We start from the raw sequence: 20,733 nt of genomic DNA, 5'->3' as shown, positions 1-20,733 counted from the left end.
TAATACTGTGCAGAGCCCCTGCCTCTCACTTGATTCTGCCTTCTATTTCAATTTCTCATGTAGCCTGTCTGTTGTTCTTCACCATGAGGTCACTAAGTCCTTGAGGACTAGTCACATGACTGATCCATGTTTCCATCTCCCATGGTTGAGCACAGAGCTTTGAATACAGTGACACTAAGTAAAAAGTTAAGTTTGTAAAGCAGTGTATATGAGAGATTTTATAAACTGTGAATGGATCCCAACATATAAAAGTCTAGCACATTGCCAAGTCAATTTCCTGATTCTCTGACTATTGGCCTGTAATAGGATCACCAGCAGTACGGGTAGGTCTACCATCACCTGAACTTACAGGCAGGTCTTGACTGTAGCAATTAATTAATCCTGTTGGAAAATTTCAAGAAATCCAACTCAAAGTGACATAAACTCTGCAGGATTGAGAAGCTCACAGGTAGGAAATGGTCCAGATGTGGCTTGATTAGGGTACAATTTGTTCTTCTTTGTTTCTTATGGCTTCGTTCTGCTCTGTATTGTTTCTTTCACTTTAAGCTGGATTCCCTAGTCATGAAATGACATGCTGTAGCAGTGTTAGGTTTCGTATCCGCTGACAACAGTGTATAGAAGAAAGAACATTTACGTCCTGAAATTCCCAGCAGGTGTCCTGGCATCCATGTTCATTGGACATATAGGGTTTGGCTAAGGAGTAGGCTGCCTGGAAATATGGAAATATGGGCTACATAACCTTGGATGATACTCATCAAGAGTGCTTTTGACTTTTTGGGTGTAACATTCCTTTGTTGAATGGAAACCTGTGTATTTTTTTTTGTTCGCTGCCACTCAGTATAGTGGCACCTTTTAGGCACCGAGATAACTGAAAATGTCTCCCTCTGGTTGACTTCAGTGGGAGTGCCTCACTGGTTAGGGTTCCCCTAATGAGGGTTCTTTCATAAAGCTGGTGTGAAATCAAATGCTGCTACACATTGAAGAAATGGTGGATTAGCTGCTGGGGTCTGCATGGACTGAATGTCCCCCTCCTCCACTTCCACCCAAATTCATGTACTGAAGTCTTAATCTGCAGAGTGATAGAGTTTGGAAGTGAGAACTTTAGGAGGTCATTAGGGTTGGATAAAGTAATAATGGTGGAGCCCATGATGGGATAAATAGCCATAGAAGAAGGAAAAGAAGAAGAAAGAAACACCAGAACTCATTCTTTCTCTCCCTCTCTCTCTTTCCCCCTCCACCATGTGAGAATATAACAAAAAAGAGGACATCTGCAAGCCAGGACCTGACCACAAGCTCAAACCATGGCACTCCCAGCCTCCAGAACAGTGAGAAATAAATGTCTGTTGTTTAAGCCCCCCAGTCTATAGTATTCTGTTATGCAGCCAGACTAAGACAGCCTCCAATACAGTGTCAGGCAGCCAGAAACCTCAGTGGGCCTGGTGGCCACTTCCATTACGTAGCATCACAACACAGAGACCAAGAAACACTTCTGTCCTTCCCATTCCACCAAGAAAAAAAAATGGTAACCATTTACTGCCATTATGTTAGGTCCTAACATGTAATCTCATGTAAGATTCCTAACAACTCTGTAGTCAGATTGAGGAAACAGGCTGAGAGTGTGTTAGTACATTTCGTATTACCACAGCTGGTAGGAGGCTATGCCAGGAGTCAGCAAATTGTTTTTTGTAAAGGGACAGATAGTTAATATTTTAGGCTCTGTGGATGATCGTCTCTGTCACAACTACTCTGTCATGACAGCAGCCATGAGCTATATGTAAACAAATGGGCATGTGGTTTGTTCCAATAAAACTATTTATAACCATTACAATTTGAATTTCACATAATTTTCACATGTCATTAAACACCCTTCTCCTTTTGATTCTTTTTTTAACCACATAAAAATGGAAAAACTATTCTTAGATCATGAGTATATCAAGACAGGCTGGATTTGGCCTGTGGGCCATATTTTGCTGATTCCTGAGGTACATCATGCTGTCATCCAGAAAACTCTCACTGGATTCTAGGATGGAATTGGGAACATTTCTGTGGCCGTCTAGTTGCACTGCTCTTAGCTTCATACCCTTATGGAAAGTGTTCCGTGCCTGCATTGTCAGGGACCTACAGTCTGGATGTTCACGACTTCTGCAGTTCTTCATGACTCTGAACCATTGGGTCAACCCATCTACATGGAGTCAAGGCTTCAGTGGTCACAAGGGCATATTCTCTGAGAATATCGTAGATGCTTCAAATCTCACCAATGTTGTCTGTCACCTCTTTGCTGTGCTACTATTATCTATAACTTTGCATTCATTAAGAAAATGTATTATTTATAGATTTTGCAATATTACTCAGCCATCAAAAAGAATGAAATCTTGCCATTTGCAATGACATGGATGGAGCTAGAGGGTATTATGTTAAGCAAAATAAGTCAGTCAGAGAAAGACATATTCCACATGATTTTGCTCACACGTGGTATTAAAGAAGTAAAACAGATGAACATAGGGGAAGGGAAGGAAAAATAAAATAAGATGAAAACAGAGAGGGAGGCAAGCCGTAAGAGACTCTTAAATCTAGGAAACAAACAGGATTGCTTGAGGGGAGTGGGGTCGGGGGAAGGGATAATTGGGTGACGGGCATTAAGGAGGGCATGCGATATAATGAGCACTGGGTAGTATATGCTACTGATGAATCACTAAATTTTACCTCTGAAACTAATAATACAGTATATATTAATTAAAATGAATTTAAATAAAGGATTTTTTTTTAAAGTCTTCATTAGCCTGATGTTGGCCTATTAATTTTTCTAGTGTATGCTTTTGTTTTGAGCACAAACATTAAAAGGTAGATTTTAGGACAAGTGTTTGATAGCTCCTTTCTTCCCTTCTTTAAGAATTATCCCATGCCACCAAAGGCAATCAGGAACCGACACCTGTCATTTAGCACCAGCTGGACTTGCTCATCAGCGATTCATCCTGGACCGAGTTCAGGACCGGCTTGAGGCAGAGGCAAGTGAGGCAGCTGCCTGGGGGAGAATCAGTACAAACTTGAACAGGTGCCTGGAGGCCTAAATACTTCAAATATTTAAGATGGGAGGCTTGCCCACAAATAATTTTAAACACACACATTTATCTTTTGGTTTTGACTTCAAGTCCATTTTTGTAAAAACACTTCAGTTTCCTTCCGCAGATCCACTATTCATTTTAGAAAGGTTTCATATATTTTTCTTTTTCTTTTTAACATGGTAAGTCAATATATTGCCAAATACTCAGCTTAGTGAGCGGTTTTACACATCCAGCTATATCCGTGTATATAAATAAATAGAAATGCAAGCCTCCAAACTAAGAAAAAAAAGCCTGCTTCCTATAAAATCTCTCATTAAAGTATAAAGTACATACAATTTTGTCTTTAATATTTCACTGTAATTCAGTTCTGCATTTGACTTGTATGAACGCACTGGCTTCCAGACACAGTCATATGGAACCATTCATGAGTATTTGTAAGCTGTGGCTGTGCTGACCAAGCCTTTGTGTCCTGAATGCAATTTAAAGTGAGGTTTAGGTACCAGATACCTGGTAATCACATATGGAGATTTCGTTCACTTTCAGCTCCCTAGACTGAAGTGAGCATCCAAATCACTTGGCTCTGGGAGTTAGTTTTCATGTCCATTGGGGCAGGAACAATACTGTTGGAAGAATGTTATTTAAATACCTTGCTTTATGATTTTGGTTGCTGTTTGCTATTGCTATCGTTGTTGTTTTATTTTAAAGATTTATTTATTTGAGAGAGAGAGTGAGGTGTGTGTGGGGGGAAGGGGCACAGGAAGAGAATCTCCAGCAGACTCCCAGCTGAGTGCAGACCCTGATGCAGGGCTTGATCTCATGACCCTGAGATCCTGAAACCAAGAGTTGAAGCCTTAACCAACTGTGCCACCCAGGTGCCCCATTCTTGTTTTATTTTTTAGTTTATTTTTGTTTGATTGATTGGTGATTCTCATTTCATAACATCATGTAATTCACATTTTTATCTGAAAGGAAAAAGATACCAGTTTGGTACCTCAACAACTTAAGAACTTGTCGAATGCCTTTGAGCCTTTATTTTGTTTTTTCTTTTGCAAAACTGTGATTTCATTTGATGTCTTTCTTTTGGATTACTTATATTGCTATTATTCCTAGGAAATGCTATCATTAATAGCATACCTATTAATGAAGATGCATTTACTAACACATGTTGTTGATGGAAATGTTACAGATAGTAGGAAAACCATTCCCTCATCCTTTTATGACATTATACTTACTGAATTTCTCCCACATGTTAACCCCTCGGTAGATGCTCAGGAAACAGTTTAAAATAGGTTAGACACATTTGCCCACCCAGATGCAGCCACCAATCTAATGAGAGAGGTACAAAATAAGTAAGAAATATTAGGATATGTTTTAGAATATAAGGTGGTGTATGAAAATGTCATTAAGTATCAACTCTAATAATGTTAAATGGGCTACCCTCCTCAAATATATACGTGGCTGAGTGTGGCAGTACCTGGGGAAGGAAAAGTTGCTGGGTATATCTGTGGTGAGAAGATGTTCATAAGGAATAGGACCATCAGAAAATGTTATATGACTACTCATAGCAGCCATTGACTGTGGATATGATTCGAGCTTTTCATCTGAAGAAATTGAAGCTTAGAGAGGTTAAGTGCTCAAGAAGTTTGGGCACTAAGTGGTTTGGCCAAGATTTGGGGAGACAGCCTCACTGTACATGATGGTGAAGAGCACACATTTCATAGTACTTAGGTCTGGCATCTGTCACTGGTCGGCTTTGTGATTTGGGCATGTTGCTTTTTTTTTTTTTAAGATTTTATTTATTTATATGAGAGAGAGAGAGAGCATGAGCAGAGGGAGGGGCAAAGGGAAGGGAAGAGGCAGACTCCCCACTGAGCAGAGAGCCTGACTCCGGGCTCAATCCAAGACCCTGGGATCATGACCTGAGCCAAAGGCGGACACTTAACCCACCAAGCCATCCAGGCACCCCTGGCATGTTGCTTAACCTCTGTGTTAATCAGTTTCTTTTTCTACAAAATGGGTATAGGAAGAGTTCCTCCTTCATTCGAATTAATGTAAGGATTAGATTAGACAATATTAGCCAAGAGCTTAGAATGTCGCTGGAATACAACTAGATCCACATAAGTGTTTGCTAAACAAAATTAATTTAAAATGTGCATATCAGGTCTATCTGACTCCAGAACCTGTTATTTTTATACTGCTTTGTGCTATCTCTTGGGGTACAGCTCTGAGTACTAGGTTTATCCTTCTTTCCTTCTCTTTCCCACTAGCTGTAGCCCTCTGAGGTCAACAGAAGAAAGTCAGAGGTAGGATGGAAGTAAGAAAACATGAATTCTCCATTCTGGCATTATGGCCACCATGCTTACTTCAAAAAAAAAAAAAAGTACTAATTTGGGTTGTTTGCAGGGCATTTCAAACAAACTTATTGTTGTTCCAGGACCTTCGTGGAAAGGAAAAAAAAAAAAGGAACAAAAAACTCTCCTTTGTTTTAAGGCATGACATTTCATTTGGAGAAAAGATTTTTTCATCCTCCAACTGATGTTTTTAGACAAAACAGTTGAGTTCATATAAACAAATCTAAGCTTCCTTCCCAGACGGTGTATTAATCAAGGTATCACGGCTGGGTAGAAGCTGAATCATTTAGCAACTTTCAGACAAGAATTGAATAAACGCATGGTTATTTATTTTATTTTATAATATATATTTAATTTAAAATAAAAATATTTATTTTATTTTAATCAGTACAAAATTTCTAACCATTAAGGGCAAAGCAGATGTTCTTGGGATGGCTTTGGATATACCTAGAATTATGTTACACCATAGGGCACAATTATATATTTGGTTCCAAAAATTCTGATAGAAAATAGTCTCATTTTATCAACTAGACAAGGGAACTTCAAATAAATATCAGTTTGATCTGCTTAGTTATTTATAACCTCTAATAAAATAGATAAATCAACTTAGCCAGTATCTCTTTGAAGTCCAGAAATGCTGTTTTCTAGATTAAAAAAAAGTTTGCTTATCAACACTCCGGAGAACAAATAAATCTTATGATTAATTCTTCATAAATAGTCTGATTCATAACATTCCCTGGGCACAAAGTAAATTAAGCTGTAAAAATGTCTGATTTGCAATGAACAGGTTTATGTTTTATCAAATGATGCTAAATGTTTAAGAACTGGAAAAGTAAGTTAGCCTGCATGTATTTTATTTTAGTCCTTTTAAGGGTATAACACCTCATTAAGATAGAGTTACCACTCTAAATCCAATCTTTTGAATTTTACAGTAAATTGTTTTCTAAAATCTATTTATGCGCTAGGGTCAATAAAACCATAACAAGTTTAATGAAAAATTTTTAAAAGATATATGAGCATGTGCTTTTCAGAGAATGACTCAAGTGTCTGGCTTCACCTTTATAAATGAATTAAATTGATTTTAAATTTCATTATTTCTCTGTTATTTGTCAACTTCCAGAAAAGCTAAATTTCTCTAGCCCTTACACTATCCGACTCCTTAGTTGAGAATACCAAATCCTACAATTACAAATCTTTGAATGGTAATTTAAACTTCTCTTGCAATGGAGAATAACTGTACATATTTTATGGTGTTATGAGAATTAAATAAAATTCTACATGGAAAGCTCTTGAAAACGTACTTGGCAAATATTAAACGCTCAAAGAAATAGGTGTTACTGTTAATATTAAAATAAAAAAGTATATTAAAGCGCCAACCTAGGCACAAGGTGAGAACTTGAGAAATGTTTGTTTCTTCCTTTCCTTTTAAAAAATATTTATTTAGTTACTTATTGGTAAGGTAAAGTAATTCTTTATTTGTAAACTCTATTCCAAGAGGGCATTATGCTTTAAAAAAAATCAATGCATAAATGGAAGACCCTTAAAGGAAATGAGGTTGATTAATTGATGCATACATTCAAATATACTAGTGAACCTCTCTGTGACAAAAACTATACTCATGTTCAGAATATACAAAAGGGATAATGCATGCACTATACCTCTTAGTCCAAGAACCTCACCTCTTAAAGAGAGATAGGGTACAAAAATGATGTTACAACTTTGCCATTCATGGGTAAAGTGTTATAATGGGAGTATTAGATAAGTTTGGTAGAACCCAGAACTCAGTGAGTTCTAAAACCAATGACAAATGTTTCTTAAGCACATTACCAATATCATTTGATTAATATCTGTGTATTGGTTGCTTACTTACACCTACTTATTTAAGGATTGGAGGGTTTTGGTTCCTCATAGTCCTAACAATCTAATTGTTGAAACAAAGGCTTACAACCAGTAAGAGTATTAGTATTAAGAGTGCAGTAATATTACAGGTCAGTAATATAAATAATGTTAAATTGCAGTGGCATATAATTTCAAAGGAGGGCAGCCAGTTAGGGTGGGTACTTTCTGGAAAGGGCTTCTGGTGGAAGAAAGGGCTTTAACTGGTTTTTGACACATAGCTAGGACTTAAATACTTAGAGGCTATCTAAGGGAAGTTTTCTAGGCTTATATAAAGTTTTTAGGCTAACGATGGTACAGAAATGAGAAAGTGCAAATGGAGAGTACTTGGTTGAGAGGCGCTGCTTTTTGGCTACACAAGGGAAAGTTTTATGGGAGATTCAAGAGACAACATATGGACTTTGAGGTCCCTTGATTACAGTGTAAGGCAATTATCTCCTGTAAGCATAGGAGAGACTTAGAGTACCCTGCACATATTGGGTAATCAATGAATAATTCAAAATAAAAGAATGTGTACATGCTTGTATTCGTGCTTTCACAAATCGCATTTTGAAAATAGGAGGTAATAAACTGGAGACCCAGTTAGGAATTTAGCTAATAATGCAATGAGAAACAACTAAAAGTACTTAATGTATATAGAGTTGAAAAAGTCAGACTCAATAGCTTTATTCTAATTAACTGCAGTAATTCAAAATAGCAAAATTTACAGAATAGGTTTCAAACTATCAGTACAATGAATACAGGTAACCACTGGTCCTTTGTCTCAGATCTCAGACAAGTACTGTGGAAGCAGGACGAACATGTAAGACCTAGGAATACAGGTCCTTGGGTTCTGAAATCTACATACAGTTTGCTAATAGCATTATGACAATATGTCCATAAGGCACTGATTTTGCCCCAATTCTCACTATGATAATAGCAACTGCTTTCTCTTTCTTCCATCTCCCTTGGTTTTTATCCTGTGCGAATCTCTTTTTAAAATCTTCATCATTAAATATCTGCAATTTTGTAGTCTTTATTTTCATGAACTCCATTGTACATGTTTTTCATTTTGCTACAGTATTCATAATTACAATTATAATAGTTACCTGATATTTTTCGACTTAATGACCTATAATTTACTATCTTTCTCTTGTTGGGGACTTTGTTTCCGTGTTTTTTTTTTTTCTTTTTACTGGTAGAGTTAATGCTGTAATTAATAACTGTATGCAGATAGCTGTGTTCCTTTTTTGAATTATTTCCTTAGGATAAATTCTCAGGAGAGATATTACTGGGTCAAAGGTATAAAGGTTTTTATAGCTTTCAGACAGGTTGCCAAATTGCTTTCCGAAAGGATTTTACTACATCAATTTATAATACCCCAGGTGCCTCTCCTGATAATAATCCATGTATTCCCACTCACTTACTATACCATGCTATCCACTACAGGATTGTCTATGAGTATCCAAGCTGTGGATCATGTGGACTATTCTTATTCCATCTCTCTTCTTCCAAAGATAATCATGTCTTCTTTTGTTGCTTTAATAGCATGAAGAAACTCCCATGCCCACAAACGGCACGCTGCAGAATCACTAGCATCTAGGATTTGCCTTACGGCAAGCAGAGGATAATTGGGACTTCTGCCTCATTGAGAGAAATTTTTGAAAAGACTTTGCAGAGGGAAGAACAATGGATTAAGGCAGAATCAGTGACACTGAGTATTTGTTGAACTAACTAGTTTCTGCTTCGCCTCCCAAGGATGTTAGAATCCAATCTTGTATTTTATCTTTTTGATAAATTATTTACAAATCCGTGATTACTTATGATTTCATCCAGACTCTCTAGTTCAGGAAAGCATTATCATTGCAGCATTTCCCCCTCAAACGCATTAAAGCACAAGGACCGTAAGAGTGCTCATTTGGCGCAAGACCTGGCCTTAGATTTTGATGCCACGGTATACAAACCTCAAGGCTATGAAAAGTAATATGAATTCTCTGATGCTCGAATTCCTCATTCATTAAATGAGAGTAGCATTAACTCCTACTTTACCCTACTGCAAAGATTGAAGGAGATAACTCATCTAGAGTGTTCCACAGAATGCTCGAAACATGGTACACCCCCAATAAATATTAACTCTTAGAAGACCACAGCACAGATTAAATAAGTTTTCTCCATTAAAGCTAGTTGAAATATACAAAGCCCAGTGGTACAACAATCTAATACTAATCTAATACTGTTTCAAATATCTTGAGAGTATTTCTGAAACATTTTTGAGCCATAGGTGTCTGAGAACATTTGTTGGAAGTTATCAATCCTCCCTCCCTGGAAAAATACAAACTTTGCCTCCAAACTCTCAAAGCTGACTCCACTAACCTCAGGTTAAAGTCCCTATTTTTATGCATCTAATTACAAATATGAAGCAACTAAGCCTCTGAGAATTTATGTAGTCTATTCAATATTGCATAATTGTCTAAAATCATAAAGCAGATCAGAATAACTATGCCTGTTTTCTTTCCTAAAAGTTCATATTCAGAAATGTCCAGTGAGAGCTGAGCTTCTTAATTGTTACCCCCCCCAAGATGACAACGTTTTCTTTCTTTGTACAAACAAAAACTGTAAAACAAAAGATCATTTTAATGAAAACAGAATTTTCAGTCATGTTGACTGCTTTGACTGCTTCCCTGTCAATGCCAACGTTTATATTTGTTAGACGATATAGAAATTTTATTTCATTATGTTTTCTAATTCACGTGTTCTAGCGTATCGTTCCTACCTTGCCTACGTACGGACCAGGAAGTATCAACACATTTGGTTTTGTGGTATCAACCCCCAGGAATACTGTCTCAGAGGCAAGTCACAAAAGAGAATTATTTTTCCCTGAGGTTTAGATCTTTGTAGTGTGTAACTACGTATAAAGTTCTGTACATCCTAATGTTTTTCAAAGTTCAAAGAAAAAAAATACACCTGTATTTCTTTAAAATCAGAGGGAGGGATCGATAAAGGAAAATGCCTTATCCACAAGTATTTAGGAGGTGGTAGATCAGTAGATTTACAGAAATAATGAGCCATGTGCTTAAGACACTTCCTCCTTTATCCAAAAATCCACCTTTCTGTCTATATGGCAAATAGATAATTGGTAAAGATTAAAGAATCTGGAAATGACCCCAGAATCCCTGTTATACATGTCAATCTAATCTAATATATGATAAATGTGATATTTTACTTGGCGACATTATTCTATAGGGGTACAGATACGACTGGCTGCTTATATAATTTAATATATACGTCAGTATAATTTAATATATTCTAAACATGATATTTTATTTGGTGACATTATTCCATAATGGCGTCGGTAAGACTCGCTGCCTATCTGGTTGGAATATAAGATTGGATCTTGTAGGGGTGCTATGATGTGTTTCCAGATTCCCCTTCTCACCCCAATTGCTGAGAGTGCTCCTTATAGACAGTCTTGCTAATCATTTTTGGAATTGCCCAACTAAAAAACGCTGCTTAAACCAAGTTATACCACCTACCTAAAGCAGCCTTGACCGATAACTGGACCAGCCTCCTCGCTGGAACTAAAAAAAACCACCCCAGTTTCGGAACCTCCATGGATTTGAATGGAGTCCTCACTGAGACGTCATGGCAATCCAGCTACTCCCTCGGCCCAAACCTACTTTCATAGGTGACAATCCCAAGAGCACGCCATGATAAAATTTGCTCTATAAATCTTCATTTTAGGGTCAGCTTCACAGGGAACCAACTTGTGACAGACTCCAATCTTAAATTGCATTTATCAATTCCATCTGTAAAACTAAATAAACAGTACAAATAAAAATACGGTAAGAAAATCTAGAAGACTGTGTTTACCTTTCTAGTGATAGGGGAAACTTTCTTAATCAAGACTAGAAACCCAAGGGATTAAAAAGAAAAGTTGGACCTATGTTAATATGATTAAAATTCTTCTGTATAAAAACAATTTTTGTTTACTCCTTTTTTCCTTTCATTCTTTTAAAAATCTGTTCCAACTGAGATTTTACCACACCACATACTAAGTAGTTGATAAATATGTGTTTAATTAATGAGTAAGTAAATGGCAAAAAGTAGCAAAATAAATTTTAGAGATAAACATTTGTTTTTGGGGAAAAAAGTATTTTTGATTCAGAAAACTCAATTTATAATATCCAAAAGCTCCTATTGTTTTACTAAAAAGAAACAATACAATAGAAACATGTGTAAATGCAGAAGAGCAAGGCAGCAAACAAGCATGTCACAGGCACATAAAAAATGCTAAAGCTCAAAAAATTCAAGCAGATGTAAGTCCTAATGAAATGAAGTATTTCTATCCATCACAGTAATTTAAACAAAAAAAAAAAAAAAAGAGAGAGAGAGAGAGAGAGAGAAAGAGAAAAAAAATCTTTGCTGGTGGAAACTTGGAACCTTAAGAGCACTTTCAAGAATATTCTTGAACTATCTCTAGAATTAAAACAGAAGGGGAAATGAACCATGAGAGACTGTGGACTCTGGGAAACAAACTGAGGCTTCAGAGGAGAGGGGGGTAGGGGTTTGGGATAGGCTGGTGATGGGTAGTAAGGAGGGCACGTATTGCATGGTGCACTGGGTGTTATACGCAACTAATGAATCATCGAACTTTACATCAGAAACCAGGGATGTACTGTATGGTGACTAATATAACAAAATAAAAATTATAAAATTAAACAAACAAACAAACAAAAATCCATATTCTTTTGGAACAAGAAATTTTATCTTGAAATTTTTCTTGACAGATAAAAAGTACCGGAACCTTGGAACATAAGAACCGAGAATAGTAAAGTAGCTATGGAAAACAAAACAAAACAAAAAGAGAATGTCCTTCAATAAGAAAATAATTTGCTCAACTGTGAGTTATGAGACACATATGCATATCCTGGAATATTTTACAGCTATTGAAGATAACGAATGAGAGCTCCATGCCCACTGTGGTTTACTAAATAGGTGTGGGAGACGTGGTGGAAACAACTCACTTGGATGAAAGTAATAGGGGGTTCATTGTCTATAATCAATACACCCAAAGAGAAGTCACTCTGCTTTTTAGTACTGTTATATGCTGGTAATTCTAATAACGTTAATAATACACTCTGCCCCACCAGTCAAGATCCCTCTCTCCACTCCCCTGCTCTTGCTATTCCTTTGTGTTCCAGTTAACTTGGGGAGAGTTCCACAAAGTACTCTGTTGGGTGGCAAAAGAAAAATACAAAATATGTATATCATGTATTCTATTTTCTTTAAAATAAAGGTAAAAAATCTTACATCTACATGCATATTGATGTGAATATACATCACATAAACAATGCATCTGCATAAATATTCCTACATGGTTAAAATGATTATCTAGGCATAAGAAGAAAGATGGAAGGGCACTACTAGACTGTGAAGATGGGCTTTGGGGGACTGGAAGAGGGTAGTGGAGAGGAAGGAAAAGGGATGACAGGAGAAGCAAAAAATATTTTTTTCAACTGCCGCACTAAAAGCGTATGCATGATTTGACCACATCTGTACATTCATACACATATGAGGGTGGAAATGTGAAATCATTTTTAATAATTTCAAAAGCAAGCAGAAAATAAATTTTTGTACTTTTAAGCTGACACTTTGGGATCCAGGTTTTGGAACTCCATACTGTGTGACGATAGAAGGATCTGAAATCCCATGTGAAAATCAGTGCTGATATACCAGGCTAGGAAGAGAGTTGATGAACTCACACGCACCCCTAAAAATCCAAGGTTCTCTCTATCAGGGGGATCCACTATTTGCTTACCTTGCACGTTCAGAGAACCAGCTCATTTAGCGCACTGTGAATGCCTCCCTAAGAGGCTCACCCACCAGCCCAGTGCCAATTAGTATTCAGTACGAAGACAAACTTGTAAACATCTTTTTCTTTAGAATGAACATAATCAAATGGTTAACAGACTGTTCCACTCATTGTGACTTCCTCATTTCCCAGCTTGTTTGCTTATTTGTTCGGTTTTCCAGAAAACTGTGACACAACTGACTTTACATTTTTACTGTAAGCTTTATAAACACATGAGCTAAACCTCTCTGAGTTCTAAGAAAGCAGAGCTGGGGCGAGGTTGGGGATGAGAGTTTGTACCTGACACAAAGCAACCATTTTAATTATATCTAATCAGGAACAGATTTTGTTTTGAATTCCAGTGTCGAATCCAGCAGTCTGCATTGAGGGATCTGCACAGAGGTACAAAAGATTTCTCCATTAGTCATTCAGCCTGCTTTGTTCGTGTCACTGTGACCTTGCAGAGAACACAGTATCCTTAGAGACTTGAAAATCATGTTCTAGGTGAACGTCATAAAGTACATTAAGGCTATAATTCTACTCCATGTAAAAGGCTGTGAGTTTACTGAAAGATAGAAAAAGAGTCTTGTGTTTTGTTATCTGGATTAGGGGGCACGTGAGGATTTGGGGGTGTTATTGCTTACATCAAAGTCACTGGATTCATAGCATCAGCAACGTATTGCAAATACATAGGAACACTTCAGTATTTTTGGAATAATTCTTTTAATTTTAGGCAGAAAGACAATATGGAGACTCAAACAGGATGTTGGCAAGTACAACCTTTCATTTCCACGTCTACCTTACTGTATAGGTAGTGTTGAATTCTTTCTAACAAAGAAAAACAAATACCATTTTTTATAAAGAGTTTCATTTTCAATCTCTGCAATAGGCTTATGGCCACATATTGCTTCAATTAAATACTTAAGTCCATGTCATGAGACCACTTCCAAGGTTTTTGAGATTATCGAGCTGCCAAACTCCTAGGAGTACAGCAAGATTGGATCATTTTAAAAAAAATTTTTTTTTGTTTTAACTTGAGAGGGAGAGAGAGTGCGAGCGGGGGGAGAAGCAGAGGGAGAGGGGCAAGCCGACTCCATGGTGAGCATGGAGCCCCACGCAGGGCTCGATCTCACAGCCCTGAGATCATGACCTGAGCTGAAATCAAGAGTTGGATGCTCAACCGATTGAGCCACTCAGGTGCCCCTCATGGTTTGATTCCAATTTCTACACCTTACATAGAATTACATCAAGGTCTATCTTATTTTTAGAAAAATTAAACCTACATTTCACAGACAGGGAAGTTTGATTAAGAATTTGGATCTGTCCACCTTGGCATAGTACATGTCACGTTGGAGTCTAATTTCTTATACATGTGGGAAAATGGATCATTCAACCCAAGCCAGCATTCGGATCAGACGCCCTTCTCTCCAACACTCTTAAATTAGATGGCAAAAAGTAAAGGCAATTAAATATTTCCTTAGATCGTAAGCAAATAGCCTGAAACTTGCAATGACTACTTGACAAAGAATTTTGGCTTGTAGTTCTTACCAAGCTGCTCAAGAAAATATTACAGTTTCTGACTTGAGATCAATTTAGTTTATTTTTATTTCATCTTGTTTTTTTTTTTAATTCAATACTCGTGGCCTGAGTTTAAGGAACAAAAGGCCAACATGACTTATTTTTAACTCTCATTCCCATTTCCCTTAATAACTACATTATTAATCTCTATCTGAAATTTTTAAAGATTTATTTACTTATTTTATCGAGAGTGTGTACTCTGAATGAGCTTGGGGAGGGGTAGAGGGGGAGGAGAGAGAGGATCTCAAGCAGACTCGCCACTGAGTGTGAAGCCCCACTCGATCCCAAGACCCTGAGATCATGACCTGAGCTAAAACCAAGAGTCGGTTGCTCAACCAATCAAGCCACTTAGGTGCCCCAGAATTTTTTACGTTAGATACGGATATAGAAAAAATAAGATAGGTCTAAAAGAGCTTTTGGAAACACTAATTTTTAGAGATGAAATATAATTCTGGGATATATTTGGGGAAAAAAAGAGTACTTCTGTTCAGTTTGATATTCCAAATTTTTGACTTATAGAATATACTGAAAACTTCATATTGCATAGTGCACTGGGTGTTATAAGCAATTAATGAATCATGGAACTTTACATCAAAAACCAGGGATGCACTGTATGGTGACTAACATAATATAATAAAAAATATTATTATAAAAAAAAGAAGATACTGAAAACTTCAGCACTGACCCTAAATGCAAAATTGGAAAAAAAATTAGATACAAATTTATTTAGATGAACAAATACTAATAATCTTTTGGAAAATAATTGAATATAGTTTTTTTCCTCCTATTCAGCTAAACACAGTTTACCTACTCATAACAATGAACTTCTACTGTAGGTCTTAGTTTTTGGTGGGACCTCTATTAAGTTCTTTATATGCATTATTTCATTTAAGCCCCTCAACCATCCTATGTCGTATGCATTTGTATTAATTAAAAGAAAGCTGAATGCTATAATAGTAAAATCCTATAATTTCAGTTTCTTTATTAAAAGACCATTTTCTTTCCTCACTCGTAAAGTCCAAGTAATCATAATTTTGAGCACTGGAAAGTATCTCTTCCATACAGTCATTCAAGGACTCAGGCTGAAGAAGCAATACCACATACAAAATAAATGACTTCTGGCAATCACCATGGACAGCACAATCCACCAATTAAATGGAGGAGAAGATGTTTTGAAGATCACATGGGACGATTTTATTGGCCAGGCTTGAGAGTGGCCATATCATAGAACTCAGTCATCTGGTCACATATTATCATGAAGAAGGCTGGGAAATGTTGCCTAGCTCTGTGCCTGAGAGGAATGGGACGCTAGTGGATTTGGTGAGTAGCTAGTCAGTCTCAACCACAGTACAAATATATTTTCTACTGCACTGCTGAAGAAAGTAAGGCTTTATTAAGTTTCAGCTCTAGCATATGATGGATTATAAGGCATATCTATTTAATGTTCTTTATTTGTGAATAGCTTAGTTTATTACCTGAATAAAGCATTTATATTCTGTGTTTATGTGCTGAATTAAAAAAAGAATCTATGCTTCTTGATATAACTCCTGGTTTACATATAATAGCTGTTCAATAAACAGATTGATTAAAAAATTTCCAAGTAAACTTGAACTTTACTTGGCAGTGATTTAAATAATTGTAGATTTTCTAGTAGCCAGATATGTAAAAAATAAAGTGTGTGATAAGACTAGTCAAAACAATCTTGAATGAATAATGGCTCTATTTGGCAAGTTTAAACTGACAATCAGAAATCAAGGAAATGGCAACTCTGTGTAGCTAAAAGAAGTGCAGCATGTATCCAGAGCCCCGCATACTGCCTTTCTGCCATTGCATGCAGGCTGAAGGGACCACCCGTAAAGGTGCCTGAGAGTCCAACAGGCTGTGAATAACCCAGCTTACCATACTGTCTTTCCTGGGCATCAGAATCTTTACATAAGCAACTCAGGGATGAAGGAAAAAATGGATAAAATGAATTCTTCTAAAAATTGAACCCCTTAAGAGATTATCCATTAATCTGTACTACCTGGATTTGGGTGAAATCCAAGCTCTTGTCCTCTCTGAAGCCAAATTGATTTTTAGCTATTCCTTTGACTCTGTGGACCATATTTTCAACAAGTTTTTCTTTTGAATAATTTTGCTTGCATTTCTGTTGTGTTCAATTTAAAACAATAAGTATCACATGTATCCCCAGGGTATTTTTTTTATTGTATCTTTAACCTCAATGGCAATTGGAGATTAAGCTGTTAAGAATTTTAAGTCCATTTGGTCACTCAGGGAATAAAGTGTGAGAGAGCTCAATTGTTCTTTTCTCAAAAAACAATCAAGGGTGGCTGCTTCCATGCCTAGCACAGCCATGGCTTGTGGGCCCAAGAAACATCTGAAATGTGTGGCAGTTCCAAAGCACTAGGTGCTGGATAAAATGACCAGTGTGTTTGCTCCTCATCCATCTGCCAGTTCCCCTCAGTTGAAAGAATGTCTCCCTCTCATCATTCTCCTAAGGAACAGATTCAAGTACGCCCTGACAGATGAAGTAACAACGATCTGTGTGCAACAGTTCATTAAGATTGATGGTAAGGTCTGAACTGATATAACCTACCCTGCCAGTTTTATGGATGCCATCAGGATTGACAAGACTGCGGAAAATTTTCATCTGATCTATGACACCAAGTCTTACTTTGTTGTTCATCATATTACACCTGAGAAGGCTAAGTACAAGTTGTGCAAGGTGAGAAAGTCCGTTGTGGGCACAAAAGGAGTCCCTCATCTCGTGATTGATTCACTATTCAGATTGATTTTGAGACTGGCTAAAGGACCAATTTCATCAAGTTTGACATTGGGAACCTGTGTCTGGTGACTGGAGGTGCCAACCTGGGAAGAACTTGTATGATCACCAACAGAGAGACATTCTGATCTCTGGATGTGTTTCATGGGAAAGATGCCGATGCCCTCCAACGTTTTCATTATTGGTGAATGAATGGAACAAATCACGGATTTCTTTTCCCCAAGGAAAATATATCCATCTCACCATTATTAAAGAGAGAGACGAGAGTGAGTGAAATGATTGGAAAGTTCTTTGTTTTTAATTAAAGATAATACAGCATATTTTTAAAGTATGTCCAGTTAGTATAACATCTGGCCGTTGTTCCAAGTGATTCTTTTATCAGCCCCAGTGACCTAATCGCCAATGAAAAGATCACATAGCCAATGACTTATTGGCCATCCCTTGCTGTCTGCCTGCCATCCATCTAGTGAATTTAACTTTTTCTGGTGGCAAAGTTCATTCTAAATTTCATTGAGCTTTCTGATCTTTAAAGTTCACAAGGAAATCTTGTTCAACCTTTTTTTTTTTTTAAGATTTTATTTATTTATTTGACAGAGACAGCCAGCGAGAGAGGGAACACAAGCAGGGGGAGTGGGAGAGGAAGAAGCAGGCTCCTAGCGGAGGAGCCTGATGTGGGGCTCGATCCCAGAATGCTGGGATCACGCCCTGAGCTGAAGGCAGACGCTTAACGACTGCGCCACCCAGGCGCCCCCGATCTTGTTCAATCTTATTCAGAATATCAATATTCTGAGCTAAGGGAGGCCAGAAAGGCACATTTTTATGAGGTCTTGGGGGCAGATTCTAAGGAGATTTTTGTTAGTGTAAAACCTCTGGGCCTTGTATTCTAATTTTAACATTAATATAGATTTTTGTATTCATCCCTATAAAATGTCCATGTTTGGTTTTTATTGTTATTGTTCTTTCTATTTCTACATGACTTTGGACAATGTTTCTGCACTAGAACATGTGTATTACTTACCATACGGCATTGAGAAGTCCTAGCACATTACCATGTTCTCCTGAGGGTCCTGATGACATGTTTGCGAAGCAAGCCCCAATGTTGTCACTGACGATAACCTTTAAGCTTCCACCTTTTGGGATACATCATTACCATTAACTCTTTGCCATCATCAGTTGTGGAACTATCATATTTGAGCCATATTTTCAGCACATCTACATACTTCATTCTGATATATAGATCAGATCTTACCTAAAGATCACTAGAGATCGTCTACCTGTTGAAATCAAATGAAATACATGAGTTTGTTCATTTAGTAAAGAATTAAGGAGTGCCTATTGGGGAAGGCTGTAATTAGAAGTGAAGAACCCGTCTGGATTTGACATGAGCTCAAGAATGAGATCTGTGCTAATCCGTAATTTAACAATGCTACAGGCTCTATCTCGCATTTCCATATCATCTCCACAGAGCTAGCCAGTGTCAATACGTGCTACTTTTGATTTACACATGCCGTCGTCCCTGTCATTGGTATAGAGGACCATTCTGATCCGTGATCCTTATCCACTGCTCTATTGAGAAAAGACCTACGTAGTTTTGGGACCCCTGCACCTAGATGTCAAAATCTAGTTATGATATGAAGATATCTCAAAAAGACAAATAAAGGACAAAACTTCTTTTCCCTGGGGATGTGGGCTGATACTAGGAAGGCACCAAAACATGTTGCGTTGGAGAATTTGATTTCTTTATATGAAAGCTGCTGTTGCTACTTCCCTCTTCCTCTTCCACCTCATCCTTCACCTCTCCCTCCTTCTTTTCCTGTCTCTCTTCTCCTTTCCTTTTTCCTTCTCCACCTTTTTCTTCTAAGTAACTATCAAAGGCTACTTCTAGAACCTAACTCCCATGAAGCCCAGCTTGGCAAAATAAAAACAAATAGACAAAACTAACTTTGTTATAGCCAGAGTGAACTCTGTTAACAACTTAACCTAACCCGGCATCCTAAGGATCAACAGTTATTGAAAAAAAGTGGTGTTGGAATCTGCTAATATTTATTTTGTTACATAAAGGTGATCTTTTCATTTCTGTATTTCCAGTCCCAAACTTACGTATGTGTACTTCATACATGACGTGCTCAAACTGAGTTTGCACTGGACTTTTCCCACAATCACTGCTGGCTCCCTAAGTTTCTTTTCTTACCTTTGTCAATGATAACATCATCTCTACCATCTTTACTTACACCTTTGCAGCTGCCTAGATGCTTCCGTCCTCTCATCCTCCTGCTACATCTAAACAGCTCTGAATTTTCTACTTCTCTCCCCTCAATCTCTATCCGGTTGTGTTCTTTATCCATTCCTCATATACCCCCTTCCTTCTCTAATAATCCTTTGGCTCCAGCCATTACCATGTCTAGACAAGAGTATAGAAGTAGATCACAAAGTGGTTTTCTTGGTCTTAAGCTTCATACCTCTCCAAATCGTTTTCCATTCTGCTCCTAGAGCAGAACTTCTGAGGTACATATGATCATGATAATTTCTACTAAAATTATCACAATCCCCCATCTCTTACAAAATGAAGTCCTTGCTTTTTATGATGCAAAGTTCAATTTTCTGTCCATCTCCAAAGCCTCATTTGGAGATTCCTTTTCAATACCCTGATCCCAAGCCATACTCAGCCACTTTTAGTTCTAAAAATATGGACACATTGAGGTTAAAATGCCCATGAGAAGTGTAACCTGGAACTATGTAGCTCAGAGCTCTTCTTTGTGCAACCATGCATCATGCAAATTAAGAATCCAATACCATAACCACTGATCATCTTGCACACTTTCTTGCCTGGGGACTGGCTGTTATTTAGGTGTGCCCCTAGAATATTCTTCTTTGGCCATTGGGCAGATACCTACTTACCCTTCAGCATCCATCAGGTGTCACGTCCGAGCTCATGAAGGATATGATTTTTTTTCCTTTCACCATAACTTACACCTATTTCTATTAAAAAGTCTCCTCCCACATGCTTGCATCGGGATACTTTATACATTAGTCACCTATACAACGTAGTGAGTCAATGGAGGACTGAAATCTTATATTTTTTTTTTATAGATTTTATTTATATAGTTGAGAGAGAGAAAGTACCAGCAGAGGGGGTAGGGGCAGACGGAGAAGAAGAAGCAGATTCCCCGCTGAGCAGGGAGCCCAAAGCAGGACTCAGTCTCACGACCTTGAGATCATGACCTGAGCCTAAGG

The 20,733-nt window shown here is 37.4% G+C and overlaps 1 pseudogene; it reads left to right on the top strand.

The window, feature by feature from the left end:
• Nucleotides 1-17,070: 17,070 nt before the first annotated feature.
• On the top strand, nt 17,071-17,773 carry LOC121104046 (annotated as a pseudogene).
• The last annotated feature ends 2,960 nt before the right edge of the window (nt 17,774-20,733 follow it).

Source organism: Ursus maritimus, unplaced genomic scaffold (assembly GCF_017311325.1).
Source record: "Ursus maritimus isolate PB19 unplaced genomic scaffold, ASM1731132v1 scaffold_1, whole genome shotgun sequence".
Taxonomy (NCBI): Eukaryota; Metazoa; Chordata; class Mammalia; order Carnivora; family Ursidae; genus Ursus; species Ursus maritimus.
Note: the sequence above shows the minus strand (reverse complement) of the source record. Positions and strands in the feature narration are given on the sequence as shown.